We start from the raw sequence: 16675 nt of genomic DNA, 5'->3' as shown, positions 1-16675 counted from the left end.
TACTTAGATACTAATAACTTTTGTATGTCAGCCTTAATCCACATTCAAGATGACACAATAAATTGAATTATTTTTATCTTTATGAAACTCAGCTGCTCATCCTTTCCTTCATTCCTGATGAAATTATCCCAGAACTGGATGTCCAGGACACAAATAGTTGTGCTTGCTGTTTTAGGCACCTACTTGGGTGGAATTCAAGAATCTAAAGCCAGGAGACTTGACTTCCTCCAGTATACAGCTTTCTCAGTATGATTCAGAATCATAAGGCAAATGCTTAAAATAAGCAGAGACTTCGCAAAAGTAGTCACATTGTGGGGTGGGAGAGACCTGTGGAAACAAAAGGAAATGGTTAAATTAAGGGAGGAGGAGGCTGAATATGGCTAATATTTCTCATGTGTTCTCCTGTATGAAATCACCTTTACTTGGAGAGAGACTGGTTGGGGTTTTTTTTGCCTCTGTCTTTCAAACCCATCTAACCTTTCCCGTCTCATAAAGGCTCTCCCAATTTAGATCAGAAACCTGCTATTTGTTGCACGATACACACAGCACATAGGTTCAGAATCTTGTGCCTAGTAATAGGGGAAGGATTCAAGGGAACTTCAGGCCACATTTAATGTAGGACTTACAATAATCACGTTTTTCCTCTCTGCCACTTTGCAACAGTGACAATCCAGTAGGCAGCTTCTGTGTTCAGGTCTTGGGTAACATGTCCACTTGCTGAAGAAGCTTTTTAAAAAGGAAGACCTGAGCTCTGGATTGAAATATGCTTCAGTAAGTCCTGGTACTGGAGTATTTTATGGAGTGAACCAACTCTTCAAAACTCTTGGCTCCTTTGTTTTCCTTCCCCACCCCAGACCCTGCCATTGGTGCCTCTGCTCTTGCCACCCACTCAGCTGACTTGAGACAAAAAGATTGGATGCTCTTGACTGTAAAAACTTCATTAACGCCAGGCACTGTAGGGAAAATGCCACTTTGGAGTTAATATTGTTAAATTCTACTTCTTGGAAACAAATGAAAGGCTTCTAATTTGCCTAATTTGTGGGCTAACACAGGCACTTTTAAGGTTACTTAGCAAGCAGAGCATGCCTCACCACTTTTCAATCCAGGTATGTGGTTTTAAGTCACAGCTAATCTCTCCTTGTCTGTGACACCTGTGGTTTTCCTGTGATAAATATTTTATTTGGAAAGAAAAGCATGCGGGGTAACTCCCACTCTGGTGACTCTAATTGAAAACCAAGTCTATCCATTTTTAATAGGAATGTGCTGCAGTTAGCCCAGTAAGTCACCCTCTGGACAGGGCAGCTGCTGCTTTGCTGGCACCTGCATTCCACGTGGTTTCTGCACTTCAGAGCCAGTGTGGGTGCTCAGCACCTGTACAGGAGTTCAAAGAGCAGGAAATGTGACTTGAAATTCCATGGGACATGAGGTGGCTGAAGATACTGTAGGGACTTCCACTCCAATAGTATTCTGTGAAGGCTTTTTCATAGCAGTCCTCTGGTTAGAGAGACAGAGAACAGTTCCATGTTTGCAAGTGTTAAGTGATCTCCCTGTTTTATCAGTCTCTGCCATGACTGCAGGGAAAGTACTGATAGGAGATAATCTGTTGGTAGAAAATACTATAATAATTATGTCTGAATTAATGAGCTGAAATATTTTTAATATGGCTTGGTAAAAAGAAAAGTGCTCTGAAAACTCAGACACAATATGGAAACAATTGTTGTTTTTCTCTTTAAATGTTGTCCTAACACTTACCAAATAACCTTGCTTCTCATTAGAAATTAACTTTTTTAACTAGGTGCAAAAACATCTGCCAGTTCTTCTTGACACTTCTTTTTTTCTTTGTTTTAAACTCATGCAGTCTTGTCACTTTAGCCATTCTGGTGGAAACTTGGGGGTTTTGCTTCCTGTCTTTTTGAAATGTTATTATCCTGGGAGCCAGCAGTGATCAGTGTTGCTGTCATGGAAGCTGAAAGAACAACTTGGAAAAAGATGCTCCTTTCACTTGTGGGAGCTTTCCAGGTGCTTGGCATGCAGGTTTAGCAATGAACCCTTTTATGGTGGGCATCTTTTGGGGTTAAGCTGGGAGTGTGGTGGCATGGTAAGATAACTGCCTGAAGAGCCATCTCCTCAGGCACTTCAGATCCAGAAAAAACATCCCAAGTGGAAAAGCCAGTGTCACCTGCACACTCCCAGCAACACCCTTCGTAATCCTGAGAGGTTGTTGTCAGCACACTGAAATGGTTTTTGCATTTACTGTCATAAATCTATTAAAACATGACAAATGAAGATGATGACTTGCATCCTGAGGGATGATTATAACCTTTAAAGCATGAAATCTTCATACAGGTCATCTTTCTTTTAACTCCTCTTCCCACCTATGCCACATGGGCTGGCTCCTATGTTGAGATCACCTTGTTATTTTTAGAAACCCAGGTGGGAGAGTTTAGAACAGGTAATTACTGGCATGTGGTGCTGCCAAAAGACAGAGGTGTTGCACAGTGACTGCCTGGGGCTTTAGGGCAGAACGAGGAGGAGTTCAGCTGTGCCTCAAGTGATGCTGAAAGAAAGGGCTGCCATCCCCTGGAACTGAGGGTGCCTGCTGCCAGCCTTCCTGCCCAGGGTGTCTCTGTCTCCTGCTCCATTCTGGGCTTTTGAGAGCTGATGGTTGCTGCATCTTCTCAGTCATCCTTCTAGAAACTTGCTGGTTCCCTTCAGCAGCAGCAGTTTCACAGGATCCCTTAGGAAGTCAGGCAGAGGTGGAGAAGGACACAGAATGCAGGCGGGAGATGGTGGAAGATGGGAGGAAATATTTCAGTCTTATTGCAGAAATTACTCCTTGAGATTTGTCTAAAGCCTTCTGCCCTACCTTATGATAGCAGGAAATACTCTGCTTAAAAGGAATGGGAAGGTGGTAAAAAAGTGTCTGATTTTATACAACTGGATTAAATGAAACTTGCAGAGCTTGTTGGGAGTATTTGCACCTGGCTGGAAGAAGAGTGGAAAATGAAAGTTAAAAAGGAAGGTAGATGGTAAATCACTGCTGTTAAAGTCTTTCTACTGCTGTCCTGTTCTTTAGGGTGGAAATTGTAACTGCCTTTGAGATTGTGTTTGGGAAGTAAATGCTTTATCAAATTATTGCAAACACTGATTTTTGCTCCTGCAGGAATTGGTTTTAGTTAAATGTAAAATTGCTGCAGGGTGATATCTCAGGCTGTTGAATTCTCTTCTGCCAAAATGAACTATCTGAGGGAAGATAAAAGGTACAAAGGCTGGAAGTGAAATTTGATTGTATTGCAGGTTTTGAACAACACTCCTGGCCACTGTCTGGGATGTCTTTGGGCTAAAATAATTTGAATACACGTGATGTGGGCCGGTAGGCTCTGCTTGGATTTACCTGCCCTAACATTTTGAGCTGTGTGTGTTATTAAGCTTACTAGAAAAGCAATATTCAATATTCTGAAGAATTACCCTTGATATGCACTCAGACTGTAACATTTCAGAGCAGATTTTCTGACCCTGCTGTTCTTTCACTTCTTTTTCTTTGGAGAGGAAAGACTGAAGTTTAGTTGTTTGTTGGGAACTGGGAACCAGAGCCCAGGTCAGTCTCACCTGGTAATTAACTTCTTAAGCAGAGTCTTGCCTCAGGGGACTGTTTGTAAGTGCTGCCTGCTGCCAGTGTTGTGCTGTAAACGTACTTGAGTAAATCATCTGTACAGGCAATACTTTTCACATTCACTGAAGTTTAACATTTTGCAGACTACATGCTATATTGGAACATTTAGCCAGGCCGAACTGGATTAAAATTAAATATTTTCTAACTCATTATTAAATAGCAGATTAAAATGCTAGTGCCAACTTCTAAATAAAACGCATCCCCTCTAAATTACATGATTTTCTCTTTTTAGGGTGTAAGTTCTACACTCATATGTGTACACACACACCTATATATATACACAAATGTATGAATGGCTTTCCAATGTCCATTTTTGTGGCAAAAGCTTAAATGTTGCAGTGCAAGGTGGACAAGAGGATTTGCACTGCTCCAATGAGCTGGAAGGTTTTTCATCTCCATTTCACCCTTACAGGTGGACTGGATGCACTTTGAAGCCTTTCAGTCCTGGGCTTGTTTAGTTACTAACAGAGAGCATCTGTTGTCAATGAGTTCTGCTCCAGGGCAATTGAGTTGTGAATAGAAAGAATTAGCAAAGAGTGTGAAAAATTAAAAACTATGCCATATGAGCTATTTTTGTGGCTGCAGTAAGAGATGTGGGCTGTAGTTCCTTTCCTGTTGGGCTTGAAAGCTTGACAATGGGAAAATGATCTTGCTCACAGACAGCGTCAGAGCTTGAAAGTGCTTTTTGCACATGCTTGAGTAGGTAGCAAGAAATGGAGAGGTGAAAGTACAGCAGTAGGTTCAGCTGCATTGCATGACAGGCACTTTCCTCCTGCCAGGTAATGAAAACAGCCTGGGACCTTGTAACTACACACATCTGAGGGGACAAAAAAAGCCCTTTAGTTTCCCTGTCCCTGCAGCTCTGCAGGAGCTGTGCTCTAGAGTTGATTTTTAAAGCCAGCTGGAATGCAGAGCTAAGCAGTGGTCGAGGGAATGTGCTGGTGCCCTGTTCATAACAATATTGCAGATGCTGTTGCTGTGGTGTGGTTTTTGGAGGGACAACTCGTTTGCACAGCGAGGATGAGCCAAAAGAGGAGGTGTCCCCATGGCTGGACAGGGGGCACACCTCTGGGCACAGAGCTCTGGTGGTGCTGGCTGCTCCTGAGAACGGAATTGTGCCCTCAGACACAAGCAGGGGCTGCTGTCCCCCCCGGTCTGGCTCCCCTGGGTCTCTCCCACGAGGCTGGGTGCCCTGCCAGAGCTCTGGTCCCTGTCCCACTCCTGTTTGGCTCTGCTGGGCTCCGGATGAGAGGGAAGGAGGGAATTCCTGGAGGCAGCTCCAAGGTGCTCACATCCCTGCAGCATCTCCCAGAGCCCCAGCTCTTCTGGAGTCTCTCAGGGATTCCATGGTGAGCTCTGAACCTGGCTGGGTGGAATTTGGAAAAAGCCAGGCCAGGCCTGATCTGCTGCCATTACCCCAAACCCAGGAGCGTGAAGGGAAGGAGTAAAGGGGATCTCCTGTGGGAACAGATGTTGTGCCAAGGGGAATTTGAATGGCAAAACCAACTCCTGTCACTGATTCAAGGCCAGGCTGGATGGACCTTTGGGCCAGCTGCTGCAGAGGGAGGTGGCCATGCCCATGGCAGGGGCTGGAGCTCTCTTCCCAAGGAAATTTCCTAGGAATCCCAACCTGAGAGAAAACAATCTCTCCGTTCTCTGCTCCTGTTGTTTTACACATGTGGAATGTGTTAGGAACGTTGTTTACCTGCAGTGATTTGTCAATTGGATTCTGCTGAGGATTGTTTTGATCCCTTAGCCAATCACAAAAGCTGTGCCTGAGACAGTCACGGGATTTTCTTTCTTATGTATCTTTTGTATAGTATAGCATCTCTTTAGTATAGTTACAATATAGTATTAATGTCATATAATATAGTTTAATAAAGCAATTGTTCAGCATTCTGAATCATGGAGTCAGATGCCAACCATTCCCAGATGTGGGATCACCCCTGAGGTCCCTCTCAATCCAATCCATTCTATCATTCTTGGGAACTATTACATTCCACATTTTGTTGGGTATGAGGAGTGTTCTGATTGAAGGGAAGTTTCCTGAAAGGAAAAAAAAGTGTCTAAACAGGCAAACCACCCAGCTCAGATGTCATTTCAGGTTGGCCAATTAAAGCTGCACAGCAGCAGGTGATTTAATTTAGGCTGTAATTCTAAAAGCAGCACTTTTTGCTCATAAGCTCTCTATAGGAGAGAACTTTGCACGGGTGAAGTCTGCAGAGCTTGCTGGGATGTTTGGGTGCCAACAGCAATCAAATTATGGCAAAATGGAGCTTCCTCTGGTCTCATTTGCTTGGCCAAGAAGTCAAGATCATTAAACCTCTGCTGGACTTCTCATACCTCCTCTATAACTCCTCTGTAGCTCCTCAGCTGGAGTTGTACATACTGAAGTTTCTGAGTGTCCAGATGGTCAAAAATATCTGTAAAATATGCAACAGAAGAGTGGTATCTCAGGGGTTCTGAATTGATTTTTTTGTTTTGTTTCTCTTGTTTTTAATTATTTCAGCCTTTCTGCTATTCTGACCTTTGCAGTGGGCACTCATGCACCACTAATTGATACAAAATCCTAGTTTTGTTTATTTAATTGTATCACTTTAATAATAGAATCTTGTACCAGGGATTTCAGAGTGAGGAATGAACGAGTATAACTAAAAAAATAAAATTTCAAGTTCAAGAAGTTTTAAGCTAAAGTGCACCCAAATTCTTTAGTTGAGGTTTTTCTACCTTTATTAAGCCCAGACAGTTGCTCTGTGTGTGTCAATTTTATGTTTAACTCAATCTGGGCAGGAGAACTTTGCCTGGACGCAGCTCACAAGTGACAAAAGCTGTGAAAGCCCAGAAAATCAGGCTGTGACCAGAATCTTCAGTGGTGAGTCCTGGCCCGTGGGAGAGGCTCTGGGGCCCTGCAGCCTGTGACTGACTCTGCTGTTTGAGAAGTGACTCACACTGAGCACACCTAGGGAGCAGCCACTCCTTTCCTGCCTGCTGCTCTCCGCCTGTAACAATTCCAGTATTGGAGATTGAATTGTTAACTCCTCACAGTCCTAAGCCCAGCATCCTTCCTGCAGGCTCGGAGAGGCTCTGAAGCTGCAGGAGTGTTTTGCTTGGCTCTCCTGCTGCCTGGGAGCAGTTCAATTGCCAAAGACTCTACTAAGCCCACAGAGCACCTCTAACACTGCAGGTAGAAATATTGGAATGTGGTATTTTCTTTGTGAATTTTTGTTGTTTTTGTGTTTATTTTTTCTTGGTGGTAGGTTACTCTGGAGTTAAGGATGTGCCTCACTGAAGTTTGCTGTGCTGTTTTTCTATCCTGCCCCATTCCCACTCACCCGCCTGCCCAGACACAAATATACCAACTCAAGCTTTCTGTGCTGAGGCTTTTGGTTTGGTTTGGCTTTTCTTGCATGAAAATATATAAAAAACTACAGTTTACCCCTGACCCTTGCTCTAGAGAAAGTAGAGAGCTCCTCAACCATGAATTAGTGATGGAACCCCATACATATTACATGAGGGCAAGGAACAGTGCAGAAAGTGGTGTGTGCTAATTCAATACAAACCAGCACAGAGTGGCACAAAACGACAGCATTCTGCAGTAGTTGTGCTCTGCAACTCTGAGAGCTTGACATGGCACTTTCCTACATGAAAAGGGCTGCATTGTGCACAAAGTTGTGAAAGAAACGCTGCTGTTCAGTGTGCTTCAGCTGTTTTTTCTGCAGGGAATTAGTATTTGCTGTCTACTTTGTTGTGTGGCTGGTGTTTTGGCTTTTTGGTTTTGTCAGAACTGGCTGAAGCTCTCGCACGGTCAGCACAGGGCTGTTCACTACCCCCACGGCCACCAAGTCTTGAGCTTGCACAGAATTTGTAGTGGTGTAATTCTGTCTCCTGTTTACATCAAAATGAGAGCCAAGCTTGTCCAGTTTACCTTAACACCATGTCTGCCTTGCTTGGATTGGCATGTCTTTGAGCCAGGAATGAATGTGGTGACCCATCTCCTTGTGCCACTCTGGCAGAAATGAGTGTCCTCAAGGGAGAGGGCTGGCATTGGAACTCTCCTGCCTTCCTTAGGAGCACTCCATTGCAGTATTTTTGCAAAGAATTCAATGGTTTCAGCTTCTGCTGGTGTGAGTGCCTCACATCTGCTGATGAAAGGCAAAAGCCTTCCTGTCTCTGAGCCTGGTGTGGCTTCTGTGGTGCTCTGTGACGTTCCTCAGAGGCCTCCAGCTCTTGGCTGAATTGCTCAAGACACTCAACCAGTGGCACAGTTCACTTTTCCACCCACTGCAGTTTCCCACCAGCCTTGGAACTCCTTTAAATCCATTTTCTTAAGCTTTTAAGACTCTTCAGTGACGGTTTTGTTGCAGTGTGCTGCTGGGAGCTGGCTCTGCCCTGTCACGGCAGGCCTGACAGGAGGAACCTGCACCCCTAAGCTCTGTCAGCTTTGCCAAAAGCTGCTGAGACAGCTGAAATTTATCCCTTCCAAAGCAGGCGTGTGGTGGGCTGGCTGTACATCCATGACTCTGCTTCACAGCTTGCATGATCATGTTTCTCACAAACTAACTAAGGGTGTTTTAGGCTTTTTTTGTAGCTCCACTCTTTAGCATTTTTGCTTTCCCTCTTTTTGCCTCTTCCCTTCCCAATTATTGTTTTCAGTCGTGTTTGCACCTTCAAAGTACTGAATATTTTTAAGGCAGAGTTCTCATTTCCTCCTCATTATTTATAGCTACACCAACAGTTGCAGAGACAGGGAATCCCCTTGGTTTCAAGACCAAAGTTTTCTACTTCCCCTCGCTCCTTCTGCTGTGGCATTCACTGTGGCACAAAAGGAAAGGAAAAAGGAAAGGAAAGGAAAAAGGAAAGGAAAGGGAAGGGGAAAGGAAAGGGAAGGGGAAAGGAAAGGGAAAGGAAAAGTTTTTTCCCTAAAGGAAAAAACCAGAGTTTCATTGCTGGTAATACCTGAGCCACGAGTCTCCTGTGGCAGCAGCTGTTGCAGGTGGTTGCAGTGGTAGAAGCTGCTTGGGAGCAGGAGTCTGATCATGAAAGCAAAAAAACAGGAATATGAATCCAGCTGGAGAATTCTAAGCTAAACCCAGATGACTTGTTCTCAGTGATCCTGCTCAGGTTTGCTGTGGGGCAGAAAGGGTTTGTAAATTCCTGCCCCTTGTACCCTCAGCATTGAGAATGATCACAAAACCAAAATCCCTGCAGCAAGATCTGTGCTGGCTGTGTGGCACTGATGTGCAGCAGGTGGCTCCTCATTATGGTTAGAGAACTTTGCAGACGCCTCAGTTTTCCTTAAGCTTCCTCTGCAACCACGAAAAGCAGACTGAAATTAATGTATTAATTTATTTAATTATTTAATTACTGAGTAATTATTTAATTACTGAGTCTTGAAAGGATTGTGAACCAATCCTGTTGGTATGGCTTTAACCATCTCTCTGTGTCTGAATGAGTTTTGCCTTGCGGTGCCAAGGGGAAAGGATTCATGTTGAATTTTACAGCTGATCATAAACCAGACCACGGGAAGTTAACCCACCCAGCTCGGTGGCAGAGCTGGTGCTGTTGTGCCATCTGATGGCAGAGCTGGGACAGAACAAGGTTCCTGCCTTTCCCAGGGCAGTATCCCACCAGCAGGATAAGTGCCAGTGCAGGGGATCCTGCTACTGGCTGCATTTTAACTGGAAATAAGGAAATATCCCCTCTTTGTTCGTTTATCCTGTTTGGCCTGGCTTTCCCCACCTCTCTGGAATGGTTTGCTCCTTGTGCTTGGGCTGCCTTTGCTTGTGCTTCCCACACTCTCACATTGCTCTGGGAGCATCAGGAGCAGAAGACAAAGTTTTGATTTTAACTTTTTTGCTGTTCCCCCCTCTGTCTCACTTGTTCTCCGTGTCTCCATTTCCATGTTTAAAAGTGGGAACTGTGTATATGGAAGTCTTTTACAAACCCAAACCCACTCCCAAGATTTCAGCCTGGAAATACCCCAAAATGTGAAGAGTTTAAAATCCACATTTCTACAGTTTTGGCAGACATAAATAACTTTATGAACATGGTACTTCTTCACTGTTCTCTCCTCCTTTCTGGCTTGATCTCCCAGTAGCTGAGGGCTGTGAGCCTGCTCTTGATTGCATTTGATTGTGGGTCCTGAAAATGAGTGATTTAGCCATGGAGACCAAGCCTGGAAGAGGGCAAACAGACCCTGGGCCAGACTCCTGTGGCAGGGGAAGCTGGTCTCACTTGGCTGATCGAGAGCAAATACATGGATTACTCCTGGACTTCCTTCTCCTGGACTTTAAAGCTAGTTTGACAGGTCATTCATGTCTTCCTACTCTTGGGACTCAGCTCCATCTCCCAGCAAGGCAGAGGGACCCACTGTGAGCCCCTGTAGTCACTGCAGTTCTCTCCTCACTCCTGGTCTTGATGTGAAGTGCAGACACAACTGACAGCATAGCCTGGATGATGCAATACATTTTCATTTTATTTTATTCTATCTATGTTTCTGAAAAAATCTTCAAGGTTTCATCTCACTGCTGCCTGCCTGAGATGGCATATTTCATATTTTGAGCATATTCTGTAAGCACTGTAATACTGTAAATCTTTACCCATATTAAAAGCATTGAAATGTAACCACTGTGCTCTCCAAAAATCAGGTGATGGATTTATTATTTTTTATTTCTATTTACCTTGAGCAGCTGCCACTGTGCTGTTAGGACTTTGCATTTCACAAAACATTCCCCAGGGGAACAAGCTGGGAGTTAAGTGACCAACTTGCTTCTGATTGTTGCTGATTTGTTTAATCCATATTCCAAATGTTAGCTGAAAAGCATTAGTATTGATCTGTCCTTACAAAGCATTTTGAGATATTCAGGTCAAATACTTAAGCTAAGCATGATTTTGCTCCCTCTCCCTTCATTTGTCCTTTCCTAATTAATCACTTTAAGGCTGGACTCTATCCAAGGGATGCTTTGGCTGATATCAATACTGCAATACCTGCAGTATTTCTGCATTTGTTGGCATTGTTCACCTTGTTTGATTTTGGTCTTGTTTGCTTTGGAAGGTGAAATTTCTGTCTGGGAGGAGATTTAGCTACAAAAGGAAAATTGCTCATCACAGATGTAAGTAACTGAGCCTGCATCTATAACTCTCATATACTGGAAAATGGGAAAATGGAGCTGCAGTGAAAAGTGGGAAAAGGCCAGCAGATGCTGTTTCTTTTAATTCTTGGTTATCAGTTACTTTTGGCTGGTACACCAACTATTGAGCATTGCAGGATGAAAAATGCATTTTCTGTTAAAATTGCACTCCTTTTTTTATTGCACAGGAGACTCAAATAGATCTTGATGTGTGGTTGTGTTCGAGGGTGCCAGGATGAGGGAAGAGATGAGAATCTTGACTCCATGTTTCAGAAGGCTGGTTTATTATATTATGATATTATATTATATTAAAATGCTACACTAAAACTATACTAAAAATAATAGAGAGAAAAGATTTATCAGAAGGCTAGAAAGAACAGGAGAGGAATGAATAACAAAATCTTGTGACTCTCAGAGTCTGACACAGCTGCATCTTTGATTGGTCATTAATTAGAAACAACTCACATGCACCAATCCAAGAGGCACCTGTTGGTAAACAATGTCCAGACCACATTCCACAGACAGTTATTGTTTACTTTTCTTTTCTGAGGCTTCTCAGCCAGAATAGGAGAAATATCCTAGCAAAGGATTTTTATAAAATGTCATGGTGACATGGATGCATATCCAAAATCCTGAATTAAAGAACAAATGTTGTGGGAGCCAGCTTCTTGGGGGGATTCTGTGGGTTCTTATTGGCCCAAGTGCTCCTTTGAGCATTCTTGCCATTGTGCACTTTGTTCTGTGCCCTGATGGGCCAGCTGGAGAGTTTAGGAGGGTGTAGAGAGCTGAAGTGAAAACATTATCAAAAGCCAACCCTTCGGTTTTACTGCTCCCACTGAGCCCTTGCTGGAGTTGACTGGAGGCAATAGAACACAACTCAGGGTCTCTCTGAGGCAAGAACCCTCAGCCCTTTCAGTTTTGGGGTGGCTGTGACGGGAACAGCGAGGCAGGAGGTGTTCAAAGTCTCACAAAGTCCCCTGCATCCAAGATCAATGAGGCTGACTAATACCTGGGGGGATGTGGAGCAGACCTAAGCTGTGCAGGGCTGGGAGCAACTTTCCTCTTTAAACTCCAGAGTTACTGGGTGAATTTTAACTCTTGCTGCGCTGCTGAAAATCCTACAAAGGTACTCTGCCCTTTGGGGATCTTCACCCCTGAAGAAAAGGGATTTCATCATGCCTGGAGTGTGACGGGTGATACCCCAACATTTCAGAATACTTGGCTGAGAGAGACACGTTTATTCACCAGGAGCTTGGGGCACAAGCTTGTCACAAAGCTTGGAACAACTGAAAATTCTGGATCTGCTCTGAGGACTGTGTTGTGTGTAGAACAGCCCAGCTAAATTTCATGATGGATTTTGATGCTTTGAATTCTAAGTGGGGGCTACCTGTGAAATGAATGGGCTGTTCTGTCTAGGCCATGCATTCATTCCTTTCCATTGGCACTGGCATTCAATTTTTGGTTAAAAGCTTTGGTCAAGAAACCAATTCAGCTGTAAAAGCAGATCCAGCTGCACAGAACAAGCTCAGGTCTCCACAGAGCCTGGCCAGGGCTGAGACAGGCATGAGGGGAATGGCAGCAGCATTTTCCTGGGAGATGGGCCACAGCTGCCCCCTTGGTTTGGCAGCAGCCTAATTTTGGGTTGGTTTAAAGCCATCAGGGATCTGCTAGCACTGTGAGATCCCACATCTGTTGATTTGGATCACTGGTGAAGGATTTGTCTCATGGTTTTTGGCTGTCAGTTTGTCTTTGGTAGGGAAACAGGCACCTGTCAGCACCGTTTTTATTAATTGATGGAATTATATCAAAATTATACTGGCTTTTAACTGTTGTCCCTGCCCTTTTTATAAACGCTTATTTTCTAAATTTTCAGGCAAACAATCTGCTCCCCAAAACAGGCTTGGGTGGCTGAAAAATCAGGGATATGATTTTTTCTGGCAAATGAATTGATAGCACAGTGAGCATTGTTATTGCAAAGTTTTAGTTTGTAGGTCTTTTTTTGCAATTTTTACCCAAACCTAGCTATAATCCTAAACTAGAAGACCAGATTAACTAGGATTCATGTGGGAATATTGAGCTGAAGTCTTGTAGCTTGTCTTTTGCAAGTCAGGTATATTTATTAGTGATCTCTGCTGTCTAAAAAAGTACATGAATCCCGAAACCACAAATCCCAAGTGAAGGTGTAGCATGGGTTTGTTTTAAGATGTGACTTTACTTGTACAGAGGGAGAGGGAAAAACCATGGTTGGGAATTGCAGAGGTACTTCATGTTGTGATTTTAAGAACTGAGAATTCCTAATTCTCTCAGCTTTCCAATTTATTGGTATTTGAAGTAGCATGAAGGCTCTGACTAAAAAAGGTGAATGCCAAGCTCCTCTCTCTCAATGTAAGGGTGAATGGTGGATTTTAAAGCATAATAAAACGGAGGTGAGCGTTTTGCTGGTGCCATTCAGAAAATTTCATAAGCTTCTGGGGAAATGGTAGGAAATAATGGGCCTACCTTGAGAATTAGATTAGATTTTTTTTTTTTTATGGTTACAGCAAATTTGGAGTCATTGGAATTACAATAGGTTAAAACTGGTGAAAAGTAAGTTTGTTGGAAAATCAAAATTCCTGCCGAACTATCCAAACATAAATACATTAAGTCCATGTAAAAACTAATCTGCTTTCAGTTAAGAATGACTGGATTCAGAAGTATAGTACATGAAATATATGATTTATGAGTTTCATATTTCATGACATTATATCTTGTTTAGAATATGATACCATGAATTTTATTGAGCTTAGAGGTTTTCCAGTTTTCCTGCAGTGACCTTGCAAACTACTAGGATGTGACCAGTGACCCTCAAAAGCACAGCTCATTGTATTTTAAAAAAACAAAAGCACAACCAAACCCCAAAAAACAAATCCCATTTAAATCTTGTTTTTTCTACTGATCTTCTAAGAGGTTAATTACTAACCAGCATTTGCTGCTCATTGTACCCTTCACTCCTTGTTCCCTCTTCTCTTAAACTTTACATTGCCACTGGGTGAAACATTTCTCACCTTTCTTCTTCCTCAGACAGGAGCAGCAACACAAAAGACTTTTCTAGCAAGAATTAAACTTTCTCTGCCCTGCAGTTGGGCCACCTCAGTGGTCCACTGGCCCAGTGCAGCCTGTGTTCCCTCCACCAGCCCTGGGCTCCTCTAAAAACCCCTCAAAGCCAGCAGAAAAAGCAACTGGAGGGCTCTGATGATGAGCATTCTCAATATTCTTTGCTTTCTCTTGGTCTCAAACTTATTTGGGTGTGTACATGGCTGTTTTGTAATGGTCTCACAGCAAGGAGCAGCTGTGCACATTTCTGCAGCCCTGAGTACACTTTGTTTTACCAGTGTTTCATTCTGCCAGTGCACAGCAAAAGAAGGGACAGCCCAGGCTGGCTAACATCGATTAATGCCATTATTTGGGGCCAGCAGGAACAGGCTCTGCCTGCTAAAACAGTTTGGGACAGTTAGTGACTTCATGGCTTTGTTTTTCTCACTACAAAGCTTTGGGACACAGAGCCAGCTCTGCACTGAGATTCAGAGCAGAGGTGTGGATGGAGATCAGTGGTGGTGTGGTTGATTTGACCTTTGCCTGTGGTCTACTGGAAGTTGGGTTGTTAATTTTGCTGCTGGTTGTCATCATTTTTTCGTGTCTCCCCTGTCTGCTTGGGCCCTGCAAAAGTCCTTAGGGGTTGTGTTTGTGGCTCAAATACAAAAAAGGAGGAATTGTGGAAGAGGTTTTACAGCAACTTTTGTCTCTCTGTCTGAGCCAGAGAGAAGTTTGATAAGAGGATCCATGTTTAGCCCAAAAGAATTTCCTACCAATGTCATTGACATAGAAACCAAGGAAGAAGGATAAATAAGAGAAGAAACCTGCAACTGCCTATTCCAATGAGCATTTTGTCTCTCATGACCAAGGTGTAAACTTAGGAGTTTTGTAAGAAAAAGCATGTTAGAATAAAAACAGGTTTGAAGCCTTCTGAAAATGGAGTGTGTTGCTTTGTATTGTCTCTGTCTCAGCTACAACAGGGGTGGTGCTGGTCAGGAGTGGTGCTGCCAGAGCTGCCTGCCAAAGCTGCAAGTTTTAGGGGCAAGAGCAGCTCCCCAGGGGTGTGTGCCTCTGTCTGCACAGGATAAAGGAAAATAGATAAAGGAAACAGCTTCTGGAGAACTATTAATAGGTAGTAGAAGAGGAGAACAGGGCAAGAAAACCTCTCCTTCTGTCCTGCCATCCCAGGTAAGTGCAGCCTGGACAGAATGTGCCCTCTGTGCTGTTTCTGTCTGACCCCTTTAATGCTGCACAGAAAGTGATGCCTCTCTGTGAGAAATTGGAACGTGCTGATTGTTTCTCCATCTGCCCACTGTTTCTCCATCTTCTATTCCACATCAGTGGCTTGTGTAGCATCACTCATAACCACAGGGATTGTTTATTCTTGTTTTGATGCCCTCTTGTTGTGGTGGATGAGCACAGAGCTCTGCTGTACGTGGAACTGGTCAGGGCGTCTGGAGAGTTTGTTTTGTCCCTGCAAAATACAAATGAATCCCTGGAGGAAAGCAGCTTTCAAGAGTTTTTTATTAGAGCTGGAATCATGTTGGTGATACAGGTTTCAGAAGTGGCAGAAATGGAGATTTCCTCAGGACTAGCAGGAAAACTGCACAGATAATAAATTCTGCATTCATAACAGAAAACACCCCAACTGCAACTCAAAGTTTCATGGACAGGGTTTATGTTCAATTCCTATAAAACTGCGTATTGAGAATAAAAGCTGGGGTTTGTTACCCTGTGACTGGCAGGGGAAAGAATGAAAAACTAGAGTTGAATAAACACATAAGTGATTGTTAGGGTGGTCACTGATGGTGGATTGGGGGGATTGTTATTGGGAAGCCTCTGGCCAAACAAAACACTGATCACACTCCCAACAATATTATACACTTGTGGTGTGTTTCTCAGGTCTGCAATATTGGCTAAGTATGACATGTGCAGGAAATATAAAGCTGTAGAAATTGTTGGGAAATAGCAACTGATATTCTCTCCATGTGAGTTCTATTTCCATGTGTAGATCTGCCTGGGTAAGTTGCTAACAAAGCATGCCATGGTAAATTCATTTTGCCTCAAAAAAATAGTTTCAGAGAGGATTTCAGTACTTTACAGCAATTACTTCAGTGATGGTGTGTAGCATGCTCTATTAAATTTAGTGTGTAACCATGCTCTATTAAATTTAGTGTCTTAGGCTGGAAATGGGGGTGTGTGTTCTATTTCCATCTGTCAGAGCTGGGGCAGTTCTCTCTGTCCATGGGGCAGTTTTCTCTTTATCTCTCCCACAGCCAATCCTCCCTCCAGGAGATCTCTGCTGTCCATGGCCAGGGAGTGTCCCTGCAGGGCTGATCAAATTCCAGCATCCCATGGGGAGATGCTGTGCCCAGGGCAGGAGCCAAGCATTCCTACCTGGATACAATCTGAGCCTGGAACAGCACAGCAGCCTTTGCCCACTGCATTCCCAGAGGAGCAGCTTTCTCCTGCCCTGCATTCCCAGAGGAAGAGCAGGCCCATCTCCAGCAGCCCTGGAGCTCCAGAGGAAAACTCCAGCCTTGTGCAGGATCCCTGCTCCAGCAGAAGCACAGCTGGCACTGCAGGAGGGCTGAGCCATCCTGGGATGGGACTGTGCCACCACCCTGACCCACAGGGCTCAGCTCCTGCTCTCACTCTGGCAGTGGTTTATTTTCTTTATTTTTTGTACTTTTGCATTTGTATTTTTAATTTTCCTAATAAAGAACTGTTATTCCTATTCCCATATCTTTGTCTGAGAGCCCCTTAATTTCAAAATAATAATAATTCAGAGGGAGGGGGT

The sequence above is a fragment of the Passer domesticus genome, chromosome 6 (genome assembly GCF_036417665.1).
Source record: "Passer domesticus isolate bPasDom1 chromosome 6, bPasDom1.hap1, whole genome shotgun sequence".
Taxonomy (NCBI): domain Eukaryota; kingdom Metazoa; phylum Chordata; class Aves; order Passeriformes; family Passeridae; genus Passer; species Passer domesticus.
This window is presented reverse-complemented; position numbering follows the sequence as displayed.